Source organism: Erithacus rubecula (genome assembly GCF_903797595.1).
Source record: "Erithacus rubecula genome assembly, chromosome: Z".
NCBI classification, from domain to species: domain Eukaryota; kingdom Metazoa; phylum Chordata; class Aves; order Passeriformes; family Muscicapidae; genus Erithacus; species Erithacus rubecula.
This window is the reverse complement of record NC_136661.1, coordinates 11,787,293-11,806,975: the sequence shown is the minus strand read 5'-3', so window position 1 is coordinate 11,806,975 and position 19,683 is coordinate 11,787,293. Positions and strand designations below refer to the sequence as shown.

At 37.9% G+C, this 19,683-nt stretch overlaps 1 long non-coding RNA gene across 1 annotated transcript in view; it reads right to left on the bottom strand.

Moving 5' to 3' along the window:
- LOC306814347 overlaps positions 1–19,683 on the bottom strand; it is a 29,880-nt gene that overhangs the window by 9,118 nt on the left and 1,079 nt on the right. Inside the window, exon 2 of the long non-coding RNA XR_013777149.1 lies at positions 5,033–5,153. This is a non-coding gene — a long non-coding RNA (uncharacterized lncRNA). The remainder of the gene's footprint in view (positions 1–5,032; positions 5,154–19,683) is intronic.

Here is a 19,683-nt window from a genome sequence, read left to right as displayed (position 1 = left end):
ACAGCGCCGGAAAGAAGAGGAGTAGACTTTGCTTTTTAAGATCATGCCTGCCGGCAGAATTTTTTATCTGGTTTTTTTATCACATGTATAAAGCATCCAGAAAATCTGGCAGAATTTATGATAACTTCTCTTGGCATTTGGTGACTTCAAAGTGAATTCATATTAGTTTGTTGTCCATTCTGAATAGCTGTCAGTTCTTGGATACAGTTCCATCTTTTGTAGATACTTGACAGGAGGTTGCCTATAATTCATAAGTAGAAGGTACATTGACTAAAGTGAAATCAATTACCTATCTTGGAAATGTTATGCCCAGCACCGAACTTAGATATGCTGCACAGTTCCATGTTATTATTAAAAACTGATCTTGAATTTACTTAGCTGCAAACATATTAAATATCAATTCATCAGACCCCTATTATTGGCAAGATGGTACAAATCCTCCTAAACTAGAATTTGCACTGAGACAAAAGAAAATGCATCTTCACATCAACAAATTAACTTGTTGGCAATAGAGTGACATTGATCCAAGAAGAGACAGAGAACATTTTCTTCCTGCCTTTTACTTTCTGGTTAATGATTTTCTGACAGAAAGTTAGATAGTACTTTAATTTTAATTAATTGTATTTTTTGCTTTTACTTGGAAGAAAGCTGTAGGATCACAGGGATATTACATCCGACAATATAATCAATTAAAAGGAAATAGGAGTGTTCTCAATAGATTATGTGGTCCAGTACTTCTCCAGTACTTCTCTTCAAAGTAGGAGAAACATGATTTCATTGTTCATAACAGATGTTTGTCTTTCATGTTCAATAAAATGCGTGGTGGGACTTAAGGGAGAATAGCAGAAAGGAATGCTCTTCTCAGATGCTGTCTAAGAACTGAACTACATGATGTACTCCACTACAAATTCCTGTCATTAATCTTGTGTCTTAATTGTCCTGTCATGCTTCTTTGGTCCATTCCTTTCCCATACAAAATTACTCCTTACTGAAGATGTGACTCAGTTTCTCAATTTCTTTGCACTTTTCTTAGCAAAGCTTATGTCATAATCACCCTACAGATGGCTACAGAAATTGACAGACAGAAAAAACAATTAAAATTCCAAGGGGAAGAAAGAAATCACAGGGTTCTTTTTTTTTTTTAATCTATTTGTGGAGAGAAGAGGAAGGAAATATTAATTTTATGTAGCTATTGCTACACCCAGCTTGACATCTTGCTTTGTCAGTGTGGAAATACCTCTAGGAAAATTTCAACCGCTGTCCACTATTTTGGGTCTTCAGGTCCTTCTCCCTGGATTCATAAGGTGTAGATTTCCTCCAGTATCTTCTTTTCCTCCAACATCTTACATTGTTTAAGTGCTGTAAGCTCATCATTATGAAAAAAAAAAAAAAAAGGAAAAAAGGAAAAAAAAAAAAAAAAAAAAAAAAAGCACTATGACTTCTGAAAGCCTTTTGAAGCCTTCTCAAGTTAGCTACATGCATGGAAAGATCTAAAAACAGTTAAAAACTGTGTTGCCTTCAGTCTGAAGAGAGCTAATAATCATCTGAGCTGTGCTCCCTACAGAATCCAAACAAAAGTTGCACTTGATTCTTCTTCATGGGGAATTATGTAAGTCCTTAAATGTTTTATACATCTGAATGTGCACAAATATGTTTATGGCTCACTCTCCAAAATGCAGTACTGTAATAGCCAAATAGCTCACCACATAAAAAAGGTTTACCTCTAATAATAAAACCAAGCATGTCATGATAAGGCCCCCTTGTCATATGACCAGACCAACAGAGAACGTGCTAAGCTGTCTGTTTTTTGGAAATACAATACTTTCCATGAACTTTATTTAACCTGTGTTAACACTATTGACATCAAATAGCTGACAAATGAGCTAATAAGACACACCTAACTGAGTTCCTTAAAAAATATCAAGAATACTGAAGCAAAACTAATAACAAATACCCACAAAAGCTTAAAATCACGTTTGAGCTCCCTTGCCTTCAAAAAGAATTGTGTTTAAACAGGGAAAAGCGTTACGATGTTTTCCTCTGAAATATAAATACTATTTAAATCTTTCAGACAAGAGCTAATTTATTGCATGTTGCACATTTAAAATGGTACTGTTTGGAGAACTGCTCCAACTCTCAGTATGACTGAAACCTCACTGTTTCTCTAGCATTCAGTGGAGCAATAATAAAACTTCCAGTGTGATATATGATGCATGTCCAGCTATCACATTTGTATTAGCACATCTATGCATAGTGTACTATTAGCAGTTTAACCCTATTCCAAGTTACTGTCTTAATTAAGATGTTTATTTTCAGTCTATGACTAAATAATTGGCACAGAAGCCAATGGAATCAGCTTAGATTTGAAGAGACCCTGGCCCAAAATTTATTAGCCTTAGCTATTCTATTAAAAAATTTATTCTCACAAATAAATAGACTGGGGGGAGGGGGAAATAACCCTTTCACATAGCTAAATTTAATCAGAAGCATAAATAATGTGCCTTAGCTCCTCAGCTCAAGATACATCATTACTGACATGACAGATTAAAGACAAGGATATCACAAAATGTTTTTAAATAATCCAGTCTCCTAATATTGACCCAGCATATTTTCTTTCTGACAATTTTTGTTCAGAGATAAGTTTGTAATTATTGACGGTCCAAGCCAATATTAATTTTAAAAACTCCCTTTCTACAGTGCACAGCCTCACAGCATCAGACTTGTGGAAAATAGGATTAATAAGAGCATACTCAAAGAATGAAAAATTCTCTTCACAAAATTGCGGAGGATAACTCCTTACCTCAGCAACTGTATGTTGCTGGGAGTAGACAAACCAAGGGACTGCGTTTCTAAAGGGATTTTAGCTTGCATTTCTTTGAATAAATGTGATTCACAGTGTATCTGTCCATCTGTAGGATAATACCCAAAGATGATCTGTGCTTGATGTGCAAATGCTAGGTCTATCATTTGCATGCACAAGTGAAATGTAGGGACCCATTTGCACTTACATATGTAGAAGATGACATTTGAAAAACTGGCTTCTAGAATCATTCCTTCTGTGAATGTTATGCAGCCATCTGTACAAAAGTTACAACCAAATACTTTGTCATCAGCAGAGTATTGGCCTTTCAGATATGACTGGTTGAGAGGGATTTTTTTTTGTGCAAACTTCATTTCAACAGAAAATTGTTTTTCAACTAATTTTTAAACACAATGTTGGTTTTCAGCTGGATCCTTTCTACTGTCAACATTGCCAAATCTGATCAATCTCATATATGCTGTTTATGTCCTGTGACTTCATTTTCTCCATAGTACTATGATCAGGGATTCTTGTAAAACATCCTAGCAGCTCACTGAGGGAAGTGAGGGTCTGTAGCTTATGGCAGAACCTACTAGCTCCACAGCATTTGGGGGAAATAAGCCTCACCATATTTCTTTTTCTTACTCCAATTCAGAGAGCATAAAAAATTCAACAAGGAAAATTTCTCTCTAGTCCATCCATTGAATCTGAAAATCCAAACTTGCAACATAATGGCACATCATTCTTCCAGGTGGGAACTGTCCCAGGACAAAGGTCCTATTCAGGGAAAATTTTTGGGATGAATTGTGAAAAATATTTCTTTGGGTTAAGATCAGTGTTAAGCCAGCTGCTCAAACCAAATGCAAAGGGTCAGCACTGTTTTCAACGAAGCCCATTGCCACTTGATCAATGGAGTGGAGGGACAAAGTGCACAATGAGGAAGGCATCAAGGGCAAGACCTCAGATGATGAGAAGCACATATGGAATCCATGAATCATGCACTATATAAAATGCTCAGTATGTTAAACCTATCAGGGGCTCCACTGTTGAGATGCTACAGTATGCCCAGCTACAGACATTAAAATACACATGCTGCATGTTTGATTACATCTGACTCAAACAACCTAAAACTGGGTGATAGCCAATGGGAGAACACATAAAAGAGTCAGGAAAACAGGCATGTGGCAATATTCCAAAATCTGCTGAAACAGCATGCATGCCATGACACGTGTTCTGCTCTCACACATTGTGCCAGAGAAGTTAATTTAAAAAGTAGAAGTGACTTGCATTCTCCATATTACTCTGTGTAAATTCTCATTCCATGTTATCCTTCCTCACTGCTTTATATGAGACCAAGATAATGTGTGTACATGTATATACAGATTGGAGACATGGATGGGATATTTTCAATGAAATCTTTCAGTAAGAAAAGGCTTTTAAGTTTTCCCTGTATGTTTAGAAACAATTTTGCTCTCAGCTGTAAATACTGCTGTCTATTGAACCAACCAGAATTTTATGCATGAATCAGAAAAAAACCTCAACATAACTCCAACCTGTTCAGCCTAAGGAAATGCTCCTGCAGAGTGATAGCTTTCAAAGAGAAATATTGTACTAGACCTTACCTGCAAAACCTCTATGGAGAGCCAATGTTCTGTTGGGAGAACAATATCTATGCTCTCTTTAAGAGCAGCTATTTGAAATTTCTCCCAGATTTTCTTACAGATTTTCTCCCTTCTTTCCTTCTCACCTTGCGTGGTTCTTTACAAAGAACAATGAAGCAATCTTGTGCCATTTTGGTAATGCACCCATCCTACTTTCATAGCACTTGATATACTCTTTCTGATTTGGTGAATTATTTGGTTTCATGAAAGACAATAAGCAATCAGGATCAAGAAGCCAGTGGACCTGGGATTTTCTTCTGTATATACTTGAAGATGTATATTGGTTGCTTTGGTCCTCAACTAGCAGCACTAGAAACTATTTAGCAGTGCTTTTGTTTTCTACCAGAAACTTTTCTAAGTCAAATTTTAGCAATAAAGGACACCTGATGGGTGACAACCTCTATGAAGGTAATGTTAAAAATCATTCCCTGCTCTTCAGGCTGGCATCCATTTCCATACAAACAGAGGTGGACATGGATTGTTAGCATCAGAGTCTAATTAAACTACTAGTGGTCAGATTTGTTCACTGGAAAAAAATTTGAATTAGCAACAAAGAAAGCTATAAGATTACTTCTAAAAAGGTATTCTAATGTATTCTGCTTTTGTCACATTGGGTCTTGTGGAATGCAGTTACAGATCATTCAGAGTCAGCAGGGAAGCAGAGGAGGAGAACCCCAGATCACATGGAATAGCTGGAAGTAAATGCAAAACACAATACAAACAAAACTTTGGAGTTCTAAAGCCACCAAATTAAAATATTAATTTAAAATTTAATTCAAAACTAAACAAAAAAAAAAAAGAAAAAAGAAAAATAAAAAAACCACACCAAAACCAACCAATCAAACCAACAATAAAACCCCCAAATTCTCAAGTTCTTTTAACAACTGCAAAGCGACTCTTCAGGAATCACTGTTCTTGGAGAGAAGCAGCTATCTATGTCACAGGAATATTTAGTTACTAATCATATATTCTGCGATACCTTGTTTTACCAGTGCAGACTACCCCCAAAGACATGAAATGAAGAAGCTTTAGCAAAATATCTTCTCCTGTGTAATTGCAAAATGCTGAGCTGTAAGAACTCTAGACTTAAGGTCTCTTAGGATTAGTGTTTAACAGCATGGTACAGATACTGAACCTCACATTTCTTTTATTGTGGTGAAGCTACTTTTCCATTAATGACATTGGTCCAGCTTTCTAAACATAAGAAGCTTCCTTTGTGAGAAATCAGGGAAATCAAAACCAGTTTTTCAGTGGCTGCTCTCAAGCCAAAATGTACACGTGCTGGGCTTTATTTACACACTACATGAACCACAATATCTGATGGTAATTTTTTTGCTCTTTTGCCTTAATATGCAGTTGAAAATCTATCTACCTGTTCTTTCTAAAGTTCATACCCACTGCAAAATGCTTTTAAGACATCATCAAGGAGTCTGTGTTGCAAAATTATCCTTCAATTTGAAGATAGAGTAGCAGTATTTCTTCACAGCAGTGTGGATGCCTAGGGCTCAGTAGCTTCTCTTCTCTTTGGATGAGTTTCACTCCCCTCACAGATGGTTAAAGGAAAATTACATGTTTAGTTTTGGGCTTTTTTTTTCAGGAATTCTCCCTTATTTCTACAGTACATTGATATAAAGGTCAAATTCCATCAACTTCTGCCAGAGAATTCTCTAAATTTTGTTCTTTTCTTTCCAGAACACCCAATTAAGCAGTACCCTTGCCTTAAAAATGTTTCGTCTTTTGGGGGTTTACTAATTCATTTTCTTCTGAAAGAAATGTCACCTTTGTAAGCCTTTTGTTGATTTCTTTATTTAGCTCCATTATTTCACCATTTAGACTTCAGCAATGGGTTGAGTCCTTTCTTTCATTCTCCAAAGCTCTCAGGAGTGAAAAAGAACATCATGTTCCTGTGGACTGCCCAGGACACATGCTGCACAGCTGTGCCAAATTTGCAGCTGACCAGTTGGCCTATGCTGCAAGAAGAGTCATTTTCAAAATTTACAATCGTTTATTTTAATGCGTGCCAGATAGGCCGATTCACTGTGAGAATTCTTTGATTTTATTGACGCTTAGAGACTCATCCAGTTCCCAGTGAAGTCAAAGGATGTCCTTCCAGTCCTTATAGCAGGACTTGGACGAATGTCTAAGCAGGCAGCAGTGTTTCCTGTCACCTATTTTGCTCACTGACACACACAAAAGATCACCAACCCCCATTCTGTACCATCTCATAATGGATTTATCCTGGAATTTAAAGGAATTGCATGATCTTTAGAGGTAGCTAGCGAATTAAAGGAGGCAACTGATTTAAACTAACAAATTCCCAGATGATAAGCCTCTCTTGGAAGGAATAAAAATGTCATCATTATATTTGGGGGTTTTTCCAAAAATAACGTCCCTTTTGGAGTCCTAAGCCCTGCTCAACTGAAAATGGTGGCTTGTCTGGATAAAGAAAGTGCACAAACAAGGAAATATTAGGCATCTAATCTAAAACACAGTGATGTGATTTCACTGGCAAAATTTTTAAAAGAGTGGAAGCAGGCATAAATCAACCATAAAACGTTTTGATTAGCATTTTATGTCTGAAACTATTTCAGACTGAATATTTCAGTTTACAGTGCATATAAACAGACTTATGAAAACTAGAATTTACAGAGATGAAATCATAATCTGGAAGACTCCAAACCCAGATGACATTTGAGTCTGAAGCCAATAATAGCATCTCATCTGCAGTGTAAAATCAACAGGGCAGCAGCAATGTTCACATACTTACTTGTATGTTAATTTACAAGTATAAAAAGCATGTATACTCTACATGCTCTGATGCCATTTTTTGGTGCATGCAAAAAGAAAGAGCAACTGTGCTGTTCAGGGCTTTTTTGCACCAACCTAGAAAGTTATTGGAATAAGACTCCTTAAAACAAAAAGAGAGATAGTTGCCTATTGTAAGCACAAGGGTAGGTGACTTGTCAGAAGTGTGCTGGAATTAAGGTGACATATCAAGAGAAGTGTTTAGTGGGGAAGCCTACAGGAATATAAATGCTACCCTTCATAGGAGAGTGGGAGAATCACTTACAATGTTATTATTCAAGGTGCTTGAGAATAGCTATAACATCAATTTTGGTATGAAGAACATCAATTAGAAATATAATAGAGCATTTCCATTCCCACTTTTACTACAGTCTAACATAATTGAAAGTGCATTTTTGAAAAAGTACAAAATATTTTTCTACATTTCTGTAAAATAAGTGAAATTCTATGAAATCAGTAAAGGGAAACACTGAATTTAAAGCCAAACAAATATAGAAGTAGTAATGTTAGATTGCAAGAAGAAAGGCAGAACAGATTTTCTGCCAAAAAACAAGAAACAGAAAAAAAAATCTATGCCATTGCAAATGCTAAAATTTGATAGTTTTCTTAATAAAATGATTTTAATTTGCAATCACATTGTTTTCCAAAGAGAAAACAAAGTCAGTCATAGAGAGCTGACAAGATCATGTGTGACAGATTGACCCTGGCTGGATGTCAGGTGCCACCCTATCACTCCTCTCACAACTGGAAATGGGAGAGAAAATATAAAACAAAAGCCTCATGAGAGGAGAACTGAGATTACAGATTACTGTCATAGGCAAAAAAGGCTCGACTTGGAAAATTAACTGAATTTATTAGCAATCAAAATCACAGCAGAATAATGAGAAGTAAAATAAATCTTTAAAACACCTTTCCCCTATCCCTTCCTGCTTCCTGGGATCAACCTCCCTGGGACCTACCTCCTCCCCTCCAGTGATGCAGGAAGTATTGTGATCAGTTCATCAGAGATTGTTTCTGATACTTCTCAGGGAGAGGAGTCCTTCCCTGCTCCTGAGTGAGGTCCCTCCACAGGAGACAGTTCTCCACAAATTTCTTCAATGTGAGTCATTCCTATGGGCTGCAGGTCTTCATGAGGGTACAGTCCTTCAAGAAGTGCCTGCTCCTGTGGCCCACAGGGTTACAGCTCCTAGCAGCAAACTTGCTGCTATCCACAGGTTCTGCCAGGACTCTGTTCCAGCCCAGGCCTCCCATGAATTCACAGCCTCCTCTCAGGCATTCCCCTGCTCCAGCAGGGTCTCCTCCAGGGGCTGCAGGTGGATCTCTGCATCCCCATGTTCCTCCATGGGCTGCAGGGGCACAGCTGCCTCACCATGGGCACCTCAGCTCTGCCCCTGGAGCACCTCCTGTCCCTCCTTCACCAACCTTGGTGTCTGCAGGGGTGTTCCTCTTACGTATTCTAACTCTGCTCTTCTCTGAGATGAATTACATCTGCATGGTAACTTCTTTTTTGCTTCTTAAGTGTGGTATCACAGGCATTACAACCTCATCTGGTTGGCTTGGCCATGGCCATCACACTCCTCTCTATTCCTGCTCTTGCTGCACCTCAAACAAGAGAAGACAGCTGTAGTGAGAAGGACCAAGAAATTACTTTTCATGAGCCACTCTATCTGGGGATCTACAAAGTCTGGATTCTGTCACTATATGAGGCATGAAAATATATTAAAGAATGGAAGTTTGCCTCAGCTACTGGAGTTAATGCAGTGGCTAGCTATGATAGCACTCATCACTTATTCATACCACGACATCATTAAGAAGGTTTGAGTGGACAGAAGTTCCATAATCCAAGGTGCTATGTAAACACAAAGAAAGGCATTGTCCTCTTGGGGCAGAAATTGTAAGGTAAAATGAGTGCTTTGAGGCAATCAGTGAGGTGAAAGAGAACAGAGGGATAGAAGATAGACCACACACCAAAGAAAGATGCTGAGAAACAGGTTTCTGCTTAAGACAATAATGGCCACTTTTCTCAGATTGTCTATGGGCTATGCAGCATTTAGTCATTTCAGTTCTTGTCCGAAGAAAAGAGTGGCTTGTACAGGAGAAGATAGTGAAAATGGCAGAATGTGAAAATTGTGTAGGCAGTATGGGTGAGCATGCATGTGCACGAGGGGCAAGTCATGTCATTGTTCTTGGGTTTTGCTAGGAAGATTTCTTTACTATTCCCTGCATTTCTTTACTGACCACTATACCATCAACAGTAGTACCAAAAGATTTTGAGGGGCAGTGCTTTAAATTCATTATTCTCTATATGCTGAGGGAGATAGGTAGTAGATCCAGTATCAATGACTTTTCACAATTTCTTGGCAGTACACATATGGGGGAGTGTTTCTGGACTACACATCTGACAATCAGAGCTGAGACTGCTGAAGCTGACCAGGGTGTCATTCTTTATTCTGCCTACCAGCCACATTGATTAAAAAGGCTGCATAAAAATATACTTAGGGCATTGCTGCAGGCAGTGCTGGTGGTGAGGGCAGAACACTGATTTGCCCCTGCAATCACCAGGTCTGATTTTTAATCACACTGGTGGACTTTAAATGGAAGCATGAACCTAAGAGTAGGACACAGGGAAATGGCCCCAGAATACAAAAAGACAACCATCACTTTTGAAATCCTAATTAAAGTAGCAATGACACTCATATTGGTCATTAAGCAACCTTTTTCAGAATGTTTATTAAAAGTGAGCCAAATTGCTCTTTTAGCTTGTTTGTAACAATGGACTTCTGTGTCCTATAAGGGCAGCAATTAATGTTCAATTAATAAATGAAAGGTTTAGATCTGAAATAATACCCTATTTCATTTAACAATTTACTTAGAGAGTTCTTGATAATGATCTCAGATACAGAAAAGGAAATTGTTACTAGATCCTTGTTCAATTATTTTTACTTTGAACACTGCCTTAATAATATTCACAGACTGCCCACTGAAGAATTCCAACTCTCTTTCTCAGAGATAAGCATACCAAGACATTCTCATAAAAGATTAAAGTTCCTTCCCATATCAGCAACAAATTAGTCATTCATTTTCACATTCTTGCCCACTGGAATCAGAAAAGTATAAATTATTAATTATTGTTACACTCCATTTACAAGAGCAACTATTTTAGTTAATTGCTTATTTGAGGGTGGCTTATAAACAAGTGAGAAAATGCACTGTAAATTTTAGCACTCAAGAATATAAAGTGGATTCTACCAGGAACAATGTTAGCACTTAGTGGGGAGATTTGGGGAAAAATTCTTCAAAGGAATAACTCTTAATTAAAAAAAAGATTTGCTGAAGACTAGTGGCTAAAATAAGAATGTGATGGTTCACCTCAGGTGAGGATCTACATGTAGGTTTCAATGGGACTCAACACAAGGACCTGAGACTATGTGGTTTGACTCCTCTGTGGGACAAGATACGACAACAGTTTTCTAAGCAGTAAAATAATTTTTCACATAGGTAAAGTAGGTCCTGAAATTATAAGGAATGTTCAGTGGAATGCACTCCATCCAGATTTATCATGCAAGGCAGTGGACATACGTAAATAAAGAATTAGCCAGCAATTTTCTGGCACAACAGAGGGCTGCACCTGCCTTTTAGGGGTTTAGATCTACGAATTGAAAATTGTATTGAGACATTAAAGTTAGAGAATACTCTTTTCCATTCTTATACATGAACAAAGTCCTAATGAACTGAATTAGTGATCCATCACAATACCCCATCAGGATCTTGTTCACCTTTTCTGCAGATGAGAAGATTCTAGCACATAAGCTGTATCCAGGTGATTAGGACATGATGGACTGCAAGAACAGAAATTTAGGCTTTCTGCTCAGATTATAGAAAAAATAAATGCTGGTGAGGAATTCGGACTGTTGAATTGGTAAAGTTATAGACCTGCTGACTGAGGTCTAAGTTCTGTGAGCACATATGGGAAGAAGGAATTTTCAGACTTACTCTACTGATGCAGAATAAAGTTAATATGCAAAGTGTGAAATCACTGGCCAAAGACCAGGCTCTGCAGAATCCTAGCAGGTTTCTCAGCATTGCATTACTTTTCTCCATTGGATCTGGGTATTTCTTGATGCATTATGGAACAGAAGTTACTGCCACTAGCTAGAATCTGACTGCAGGGAATGCACTCAGGTTTTTCATTACGGAAGACTCCAGCTTGATTCTAAGCTTGACTGTCCTAGCAGCAGCCCTGAGGGATACTTCCCTGCCCTGACACACAATAGCACTGAGTCGAGGTCAAGATGTGCAAGCCAACAGATGTTTTAATGGAGAATGAAGCCACAAAAAGAAGCAGCACTGCAACAGTACTGAGCAGAGAGGGAGGCACTGGTTGACCTAAGCCCTTTTACCAATCAGACTGCCCTCTGGAGTGGGCTTCTTTTAGCAATGCCTGTTCAGAGACAAGCATAGCAGGGGCTTGGATTCTGCTCACACATCTCACTACAGTATATAAACCAACAAAAATTAAGAGCTGTGGATCACATATATTTCTGTGAAAACACCCCTGCAGGAAAGCTACTACTTTCATCTCATTTGGAATTTGTGAAAGAAAATGTTTTCTTCTTCTGTTTTCATATGCACACTGGTCTCATAACTAGCATAAGTTGACTTGACTTGATGTCCTTTGACAGAAGCAGCCAGGGCAATGAACTGAATATCCTTCTGTCTTCATGGATGAAGGGTGAACTCTGAGAAATACTGAGGCCTCAGAAGTAATACTCTCATTGAAAGAGAAGTCTATCTTCTCTTCTTATATTGCCCTTCCTTTTTGCCAAGGCTCACTGAGTTTCCATGGAGTGGCCATAAATATGAAATTAGCACTGTGCAGAAAACAAGGTCACAAGGCTGAGTGGAATTACTTCATTCACATTTTAGCTTTTATATTAATGTATGAGACTCTGATAGGTAGATGAGGCATATATTCAGCCCATCCCTGTTTCTACTACAAGCAGTGGAAGCAAATTAAGGCTGCATTGTATGAAAGCAGAGAACTGAAATGTTCTTTTAAAAATTCAATACACATGATATTGTCCAGCTTTAAAAAAAGGAGGACACTCAGCTCACAGAAAAGACTATCTGCAGACTATAAGCTACTTGACTTTTCTTTTGAATAAAGTTTTTTCCAGCTCCCTACTCTATCACTGAAATGCTATTCTAGCATTCTTTGCAACATTTTGCAAACCATTAGCAACAATACATGTGCATACATGGAGAGAAAAAATACAAAGGAGAAGCTTTCAGTGATTTAAAACTGAGATATGTGATGGTTAATTCAACAGGCCAAATATTTCCCCAGCTCTTCTGAGTTTAACACTGTAGAACAGTACATGAAACACCATGCACATTGGTCACTCAGACCTTCCTTCATCTCTCTCTACTCAAAGAAGAAATGCTCTCAAAGGACAACTGCTTACAACTTCTTCAGAGATCAGTGTACCACATTTGTCTCTGTTCCTCAATTTTCCTGTGGACCTGTATAGGCCGTAGTTTTGCTCTCCAGCTTCTTCCATTTTCCTTCCATTCTGAGATACAGTTGTGGCTACACTAAGGCACATAATTTGAACAGGGCACACCACAGGCTCACTCAGATTGGAATTTCTCCATGTGGCACTTTAGCTGTGATCCTATTAAGGCCTTAAGATGAGCACTGTGAGAAGACAACCTTGCAGAGATACTGGCCCTCCTTGGACTACTGTTTTCTACTTCCTGGCCTTCCAGAAAACAACTGTAGACTGTAGTTCTGAGGGACTGCAGCTCTGAGCTCTGAGCAGGATCTGAGACAGGAGATTTTCTTCCCACAGTCCAGATCCTTGCCAGTAATTAAATTCAGTCTCATACAAGAATAGCCACAGTTTCAGAACATGTCACACTGTTTTAATAGCACTTCCTCTCATCAGCTTCCAAGAAAATGTTTTGCTGTAGCAGCAATTCTTCTGTCCTGTGTTTAACCATGGCGTTTCCTACAGTGCACCTGACCATATCGCTCTGTTCCCACAGCCTATACATTTTGCATTGTTTTTCCTAAAATCAAGCCATCAGCATTTTCTGCTTCTTTCAAGACTTTCTCTTTCAAACAACTCACAAACAGCAGGTTTTTTCTGTATCACATTTTATGTTGGATACTGTCTCAATCCACTTCTGTACTGAGTTTAGCTAGTTCTTACATCTTCAAGGCTATCACAAGATCCCTCTGAGATCTGATTTATGATATGACACAGCTGATGAACTACAAGTTCCCAAAATTGCTTTCCGTTATAAAGCTATGTTTAAGAAAACAGACCAGAGAGCAGTTCTGTCTCCTAGGAGGCTGGTGACCCTACCATAAGCCCCAGTTGCATCACATCGAGGAACTACTTTTCAGCAGAAAGTTGCATTAATAAATTGCCCTTTGTAACACAGTTTCTGCTTCAGCCAGCTGGTGCACTCACACAAGGATGGTGAGAGCAAAAACATAACTCACTTTCATCATGGTTTGCAGGAGATTATGGTATCTTTGCACCAGACACTGATTTTTGTTTGCCATCTAAACCTACCCTTGTTCAAAACCAACAAATCGAACAAACCCACCCCATACACCACTAACAAGTACTGCTGGAGACTATGTGGCCCTGTTCAAGGCTCATTTTCCTATCTTGTGAAGATTGCTTTTTTCCCAAAGTGCATTCTGTTTCCAAAGTCATAGAGAAGTGAAATACTCATTCTCATATGAAGCATGCAAAAGTGTACAAATTGGTGGGTAATGGGTAGACATCCTTATCTTTGAATTTCCATTCTTTTTCTTAGACCCAAAATCTTGCTTTAAAACTGTGGTTTGCTCTCCCTCCCCCAAGGCTCCCCCCACTTTCCTTTGTGGCTTAACAGATAAAGTCAGAACAGGAGGAGGTTTCACCACTTGCACTGCACGTAAAAACATTAAATAATTCTGTTATTCTGAGGCTTGCTGATAGTATGAAATTGACAACTGAACACCAAGGATAGCATTTTCTTTTTCTGCTTGTAACTGAGGGCTTCACTGGTTGGGTTTTTCAGTTTAGCAAATTCCCGATGCAATTGTCTTGATATGAGCCTTTCAAAAAAATGTATTATTTTTCCTATTTTTTCAAAGAAAGTACAATTTAAACATTTATTCAGTTTATATTGAAATGTATTAGCTCACATACATTTGTCAAATCCTATTTTGATCTCATTAAAAATGCTTCCTAGTAGTACATACCAAATAAATACTCTTCTAGGAATGTTACATGTAATGTATTCACTCCATTACATTCCAAGTCAAAATGGAAGAAATTAAAATTTCATAGAATCACTGACTCACAGAATAATTTAGTTTGGAAAGGACCACCAGGGGCTATTCAGTTCATTCTTTGTAATTTGCTCCAAGCATGGCTAACTTCAAATTTAGATCATGTAAACAGAAAAAGATTCCAAACACTAATTGTTCTTATAATTGCTTGTTTTAGAGTGACATTAATTTAACAGCTTTGTGACATTTTTACAGTAAGATATATCTTTTTTTAGTATAGCAGCTATGCTGTTCCACGAAATGACACAAACACCCTACTCAGATGGCAGGCACAAATAATGATCAGTTATATGTGCATATGTGTTGGTTGGTATGCACGTGCACTGAGGACACCCTTGATGAATCATCCTGTCCTATAGCTGAAAGGTGGGACTGAAAATCTTCTGTTTGCTATTCCTTTGTAAGAGGAGTAGGTAGGAATAATAAAGGCAATTTGCTGCCATGCGTTTTCCCACAAAAAAAAGCAAATATTCACAGCCCTCTCAACTGAGATTTAAGGAAGTCTGACTTTCAACAGTGTAGCTCACAGCTCCTGTATTTTGAGCTTGTTTGAATGACAGCCATCATGTTGTGTGATAATAATTGCAATAAAAAGCTTGAAATCTTAGGGCTGCACCCTTAGTTAGCAGTAGAATGCATTGATACATCCAATTAATCACATTGCAAGTTTCTCTCAAAATTTATAAATATGATCACTCTGACCCATCAGTTTAAACTCCAAGAAATACTTTATTTATTGCTGCAACAAAACAAACAAATGGACAAACAAACCAACAAACCAAAACAAACAAACCAAGCCACTAAAAACAAACAAAAACCCCAAAGAAGAACAACAACAAAAAAAACCAACCCACCTACTTTCCTAGTCCAGGAAGCAAGAGTATACTAAATATACTTCTCTTTTGGCCCTGAACTCCTACTAGTTTCACAGGATGAGCCCTAATTTTGTATTTGCTTCCTAGTACGGTAATTGTTGGATATGTCACTTCAGATGCATTTTATGTAGGAGCAACAGCACATGTTCTTGCCAGGCAGAGTCTGGATTATTCATGCACATATTGCAGTGGATTTCACAGGCTCTGCAAAAACATCTAAATTGGCAAGCTTTCTGATGCTTGGTCTTGCATCTTACCCACTTTGAAAGAGAAGGGAGTGTACCACCTATCAAACAGCTAAACTGAGATGTCCTGTGGTGAGTGACTCCTCTGAATAATTGATTTAAGGGTCCACGGTTTCTCAGAAAATTATAACAATACATGACACCTTCCACCTTGATGTAATTGGAAGAAACTACACAACTCTTACTCAGTAAAACCTGATACAAAATTAATAAATGGTCTCGGCCTAAGTTGAGCATCATCCTTTTCTGAGTTTATTTCTTCAGAATTAAAATTTTCCTGTGATCAGTGTCAATACCAAAAACTACAAACAGCATCTTTAGGAAAACAGTCTTAATAGAAAATGCAGTTACAAATGGCCCTGGATATTTAAATATATTATTACACACAGAGGTCTTATTATTCCTAGCAGTCTTACTCAGAGTGCTGAAATGTTGGTAAAGTTGGTGGTACAAAAAATTATACAGTGACTGAGAAAACTCCTAAAATTTCTGTTCACTCTGCATCACTTGTCTACACAGAAGACATGAGTTTTACATGGCTGTCAAATCTGACTTTTCCATCATTTAGCATACAAGCACTGAAAGAGCAGAGGAGGAATTACGCATAGATTTCATAAAAAGCAGAATCCTTGTTTATGTAATTTTATACGGTTGAAAGATAAACACAGATGTTGCATTTGCAGATATTATATTTATAACATTATTTTATCAATTATGCTGTGCTTCAGACATGGAAGATCATTGTATACTTATATTTCTTAATTCTTAATGATTTTTAAAAGTTTCTTGACAAAATATATATTTCATGCATTTAGTCAAAATTATGAGACTAAAGGAAAAAATTATATTAAAAATCAACTTTCAGATAACTAAAAGTAGTGTGGATGCTTTTAAGCAAAATATTTAGAAGACTTTCCATGAACACAAAATATTTCCTAGATAGAATGAGCACACAGAAATCTTATTTTCCACTACTTTTGTGTTCTAAAATGTGATGTAAATCAAACTGGAGAAACTCCTTGCTAAAAGATGATATTGTAGAAGCAAGGCCCTATTATTTTACAACTGTAATCATCTGGCTTTCAGATATCACGTGGAAGTAGGAGGAGCAAATTTTGGGCCACTTTGATTCTTATGGGAAAATTTATTTAAGAGAAAATATAACTTCTTAGGGTTTATGCCTCCTTCTGATAATTTGTATATATGTCCATTTACAGAATCACAGAAGGCCTCCAGTGGCCACTGATTCCTCTCTTTGGCTGAGTCAGGACAGCCAGTGTCTCTGCCAGGCAGACATTCAATTACTTCCTGAAAACATTTAATGATGGAGATTCCATCACCTCCTCAGGTGCCTTGTATCTTGAAGAATGGAAAACAGCCTTAGATGTCAACCATGACATGAATATAAAAAGGAAATGTCCATGAAGGCAGATTTGTCTGATTAACTGAGATATCAACATTTATTGCTGATGTCAGAATTTTGGCCAGAGAGCCACTGTTCTGTTCTTCCCACAGAACTGAAATAAATTCAAACCGAATCACATTGCAATGCCCAGCATGATTGGCATGCTGCTAATCAGCTTCGTTCCAGTTTTAAAATGAAAGTTGTCAGGCTTATTTCTCTGATTCATAATGAGATTGCAAGTTTTGCTTCTTTCTTTCCTGAATTTCTCTGTCTTATTTTTAGCTCATTCTTTTCCTTTACATGCTAGAAAGCTTTTAAGCAGTGAAGAAACTTGCTTTTCACACTACTGTTTTGACTTCTGAAACACACTTAAAGCTACATTTCTGAACAGCAATGTTTCTTTGTCCTGGCTATGACAGGAAAACATCACCATTCATAGTCTTTGATGCTTGTCCTTCTTGTGATCCATTGTATTTATTTTGCATTTTGTTCATGTCTACAATAACTACGGATAGTTTTTCCTGTTATTTTTCTGACTCCCTTTCCTTTGGGAACTTTACATGAGTCATTCAGCAATGTGTGCTGGTAGAACAGTATAATTACACTGTATGAAAAAATTTTCATCTTTGGGAGTAAAATGGATGTATGCGTTGACTCTCCTCCAATTTCTTCCCTCAAATCAGCTGGCTGAAAAGCCCACTGCAGCAGGATGCCATAATAACACAAGACCCTTTTCAGAACTTAGCAAATGGCATATGCCATTAGCATTCTTCACACCCAAGGTATATTGCAATAAAACTCTGCACAGTCTCGTCCCAGGAGACCATATTCAGCACTGATAAAATCATAAAATTATTTAGATTGGCAAAGGTCTTCAAAATCATTGAGTCCAACTGTGAACTTAACACTGTCCATTAATCTAGGCATCTTATTTCACAAATGGATTTGTCCTGACATTCTATAAGAAACAGAGGGAAATCTTGTTGGTTAAAATGTGACAGTAAGCAAAAAAATATGGAATTTGTCAGTTGAAGCGGAAGAGATTCTATACTCTGGAAACTCTGCTTTCCCCACAAATCCTTTGATGAGTACGTTGTTTTTATCTCAGTTTCCATACTTCAAAATTTCCTTTCTATGATCTAGCTGAACTTTTTTCCTAGAGGGAAGTGAGCTTCCAGTGTAGATCCTTTCCAGTGCTGCAAGACCTTTACCACAGAAACGCTACACAGAGATAAGATGCAAAGGTTCATATCATCCAATTTCTACTACTACTGAAAAAAATATACCTTCTCACTTTTTATTGCATTCTCCTAAGGAGCTTCTAGCAGAAATGCCCAAAAGATCTCCTGGCAGACGGAAACTACAGTTGTCTTAGGAAATACGTGTTTTTGGCTTGTACCTTGATGATCCTGCCCTCTTACCCATATTTTACCCTTCTCTCTTCTGATTTTCATTGACTGTTGCCTTGAAAATCCTTCCTGTTTACATGCTGCCTCAATAACTTAACCTTTCAATTTGTCAAGAATATCTTTCTCAATAAGCCGAGAACTAATCAAACACATCTACATGCATTAAATCATGTAAACTTAATATGCAAAAGCTTTATGCAGTCCTTAAGACTCTGAAAAGTACCTTATAGAAGAAGAAACACAGTTTTCAACTTGTGCATTCTCCTTTTTGTCTCCTTGGGTACTGCTTTGCAAAATTCCTAGGGCAAACCTTGTTGTATAACTTTCACCTACTAACATTAAACACAGGATACTATTCCTGGAGATATTGGGATACTGCAGGGATCTGTGGGGAAAGAGGAGTGAAAGAGCTGGAGTGACCCTGAGACCCAAGTCACAACAGGCATCACAGCAAAGCCAGCAAGGCTAGCATCAAAGTTATGTGTTGCTATTTCCTGCTTCTTCTCTTTTGGGTCCATTTTTGTCTTTGGTTGACTGAGAAAGCAGCACGTGAGACGCTTAAAGTGAAATCAAAAGTCAAGTTCAGGGAACAAAACTTGTAAGGAAAGCAGAGACCCAGAGGCCCTGGAGGGGCAGAGAGGAAGCAAGAAGGAGGTCCAGGAACTTCCCCTGGAGACTTTTCCCTCTACTGATGGATGGGAGTAGGAAAGGAGCACAGACATTGACTCTAGCCCTGCATTTCACCTTTGGGACAAGCCTAGTCTCACCAGCTGGGAAACACTACTTGAGAGATTTTTAGTTCTCCTAAATACCCAATGCTAAACCAGTGCCCAGGACTGGCATTCCAACCAGCCAGTCTACCTAATTCACTCCAAAAATCCATACTGTTTTTTGCCTTCAGCAATAGCAAATACCAGACACAGCAGTCTAGACAGAAGAAATGGAACATAATTTCTTAATTTGGCTTCTGCTTGTATATTCAATCCCACAAAGTCCAATCCCCCACTCCCCCAACAGAAAACCCCCAAAAATCTGTATGAATAGACATTTCCCTCAAAAATTTTACTGCTTACTATTTAATTTATAGTAATCCTTTTGCTTATGTACAAGCAGCAGCCTCTACTCCGAA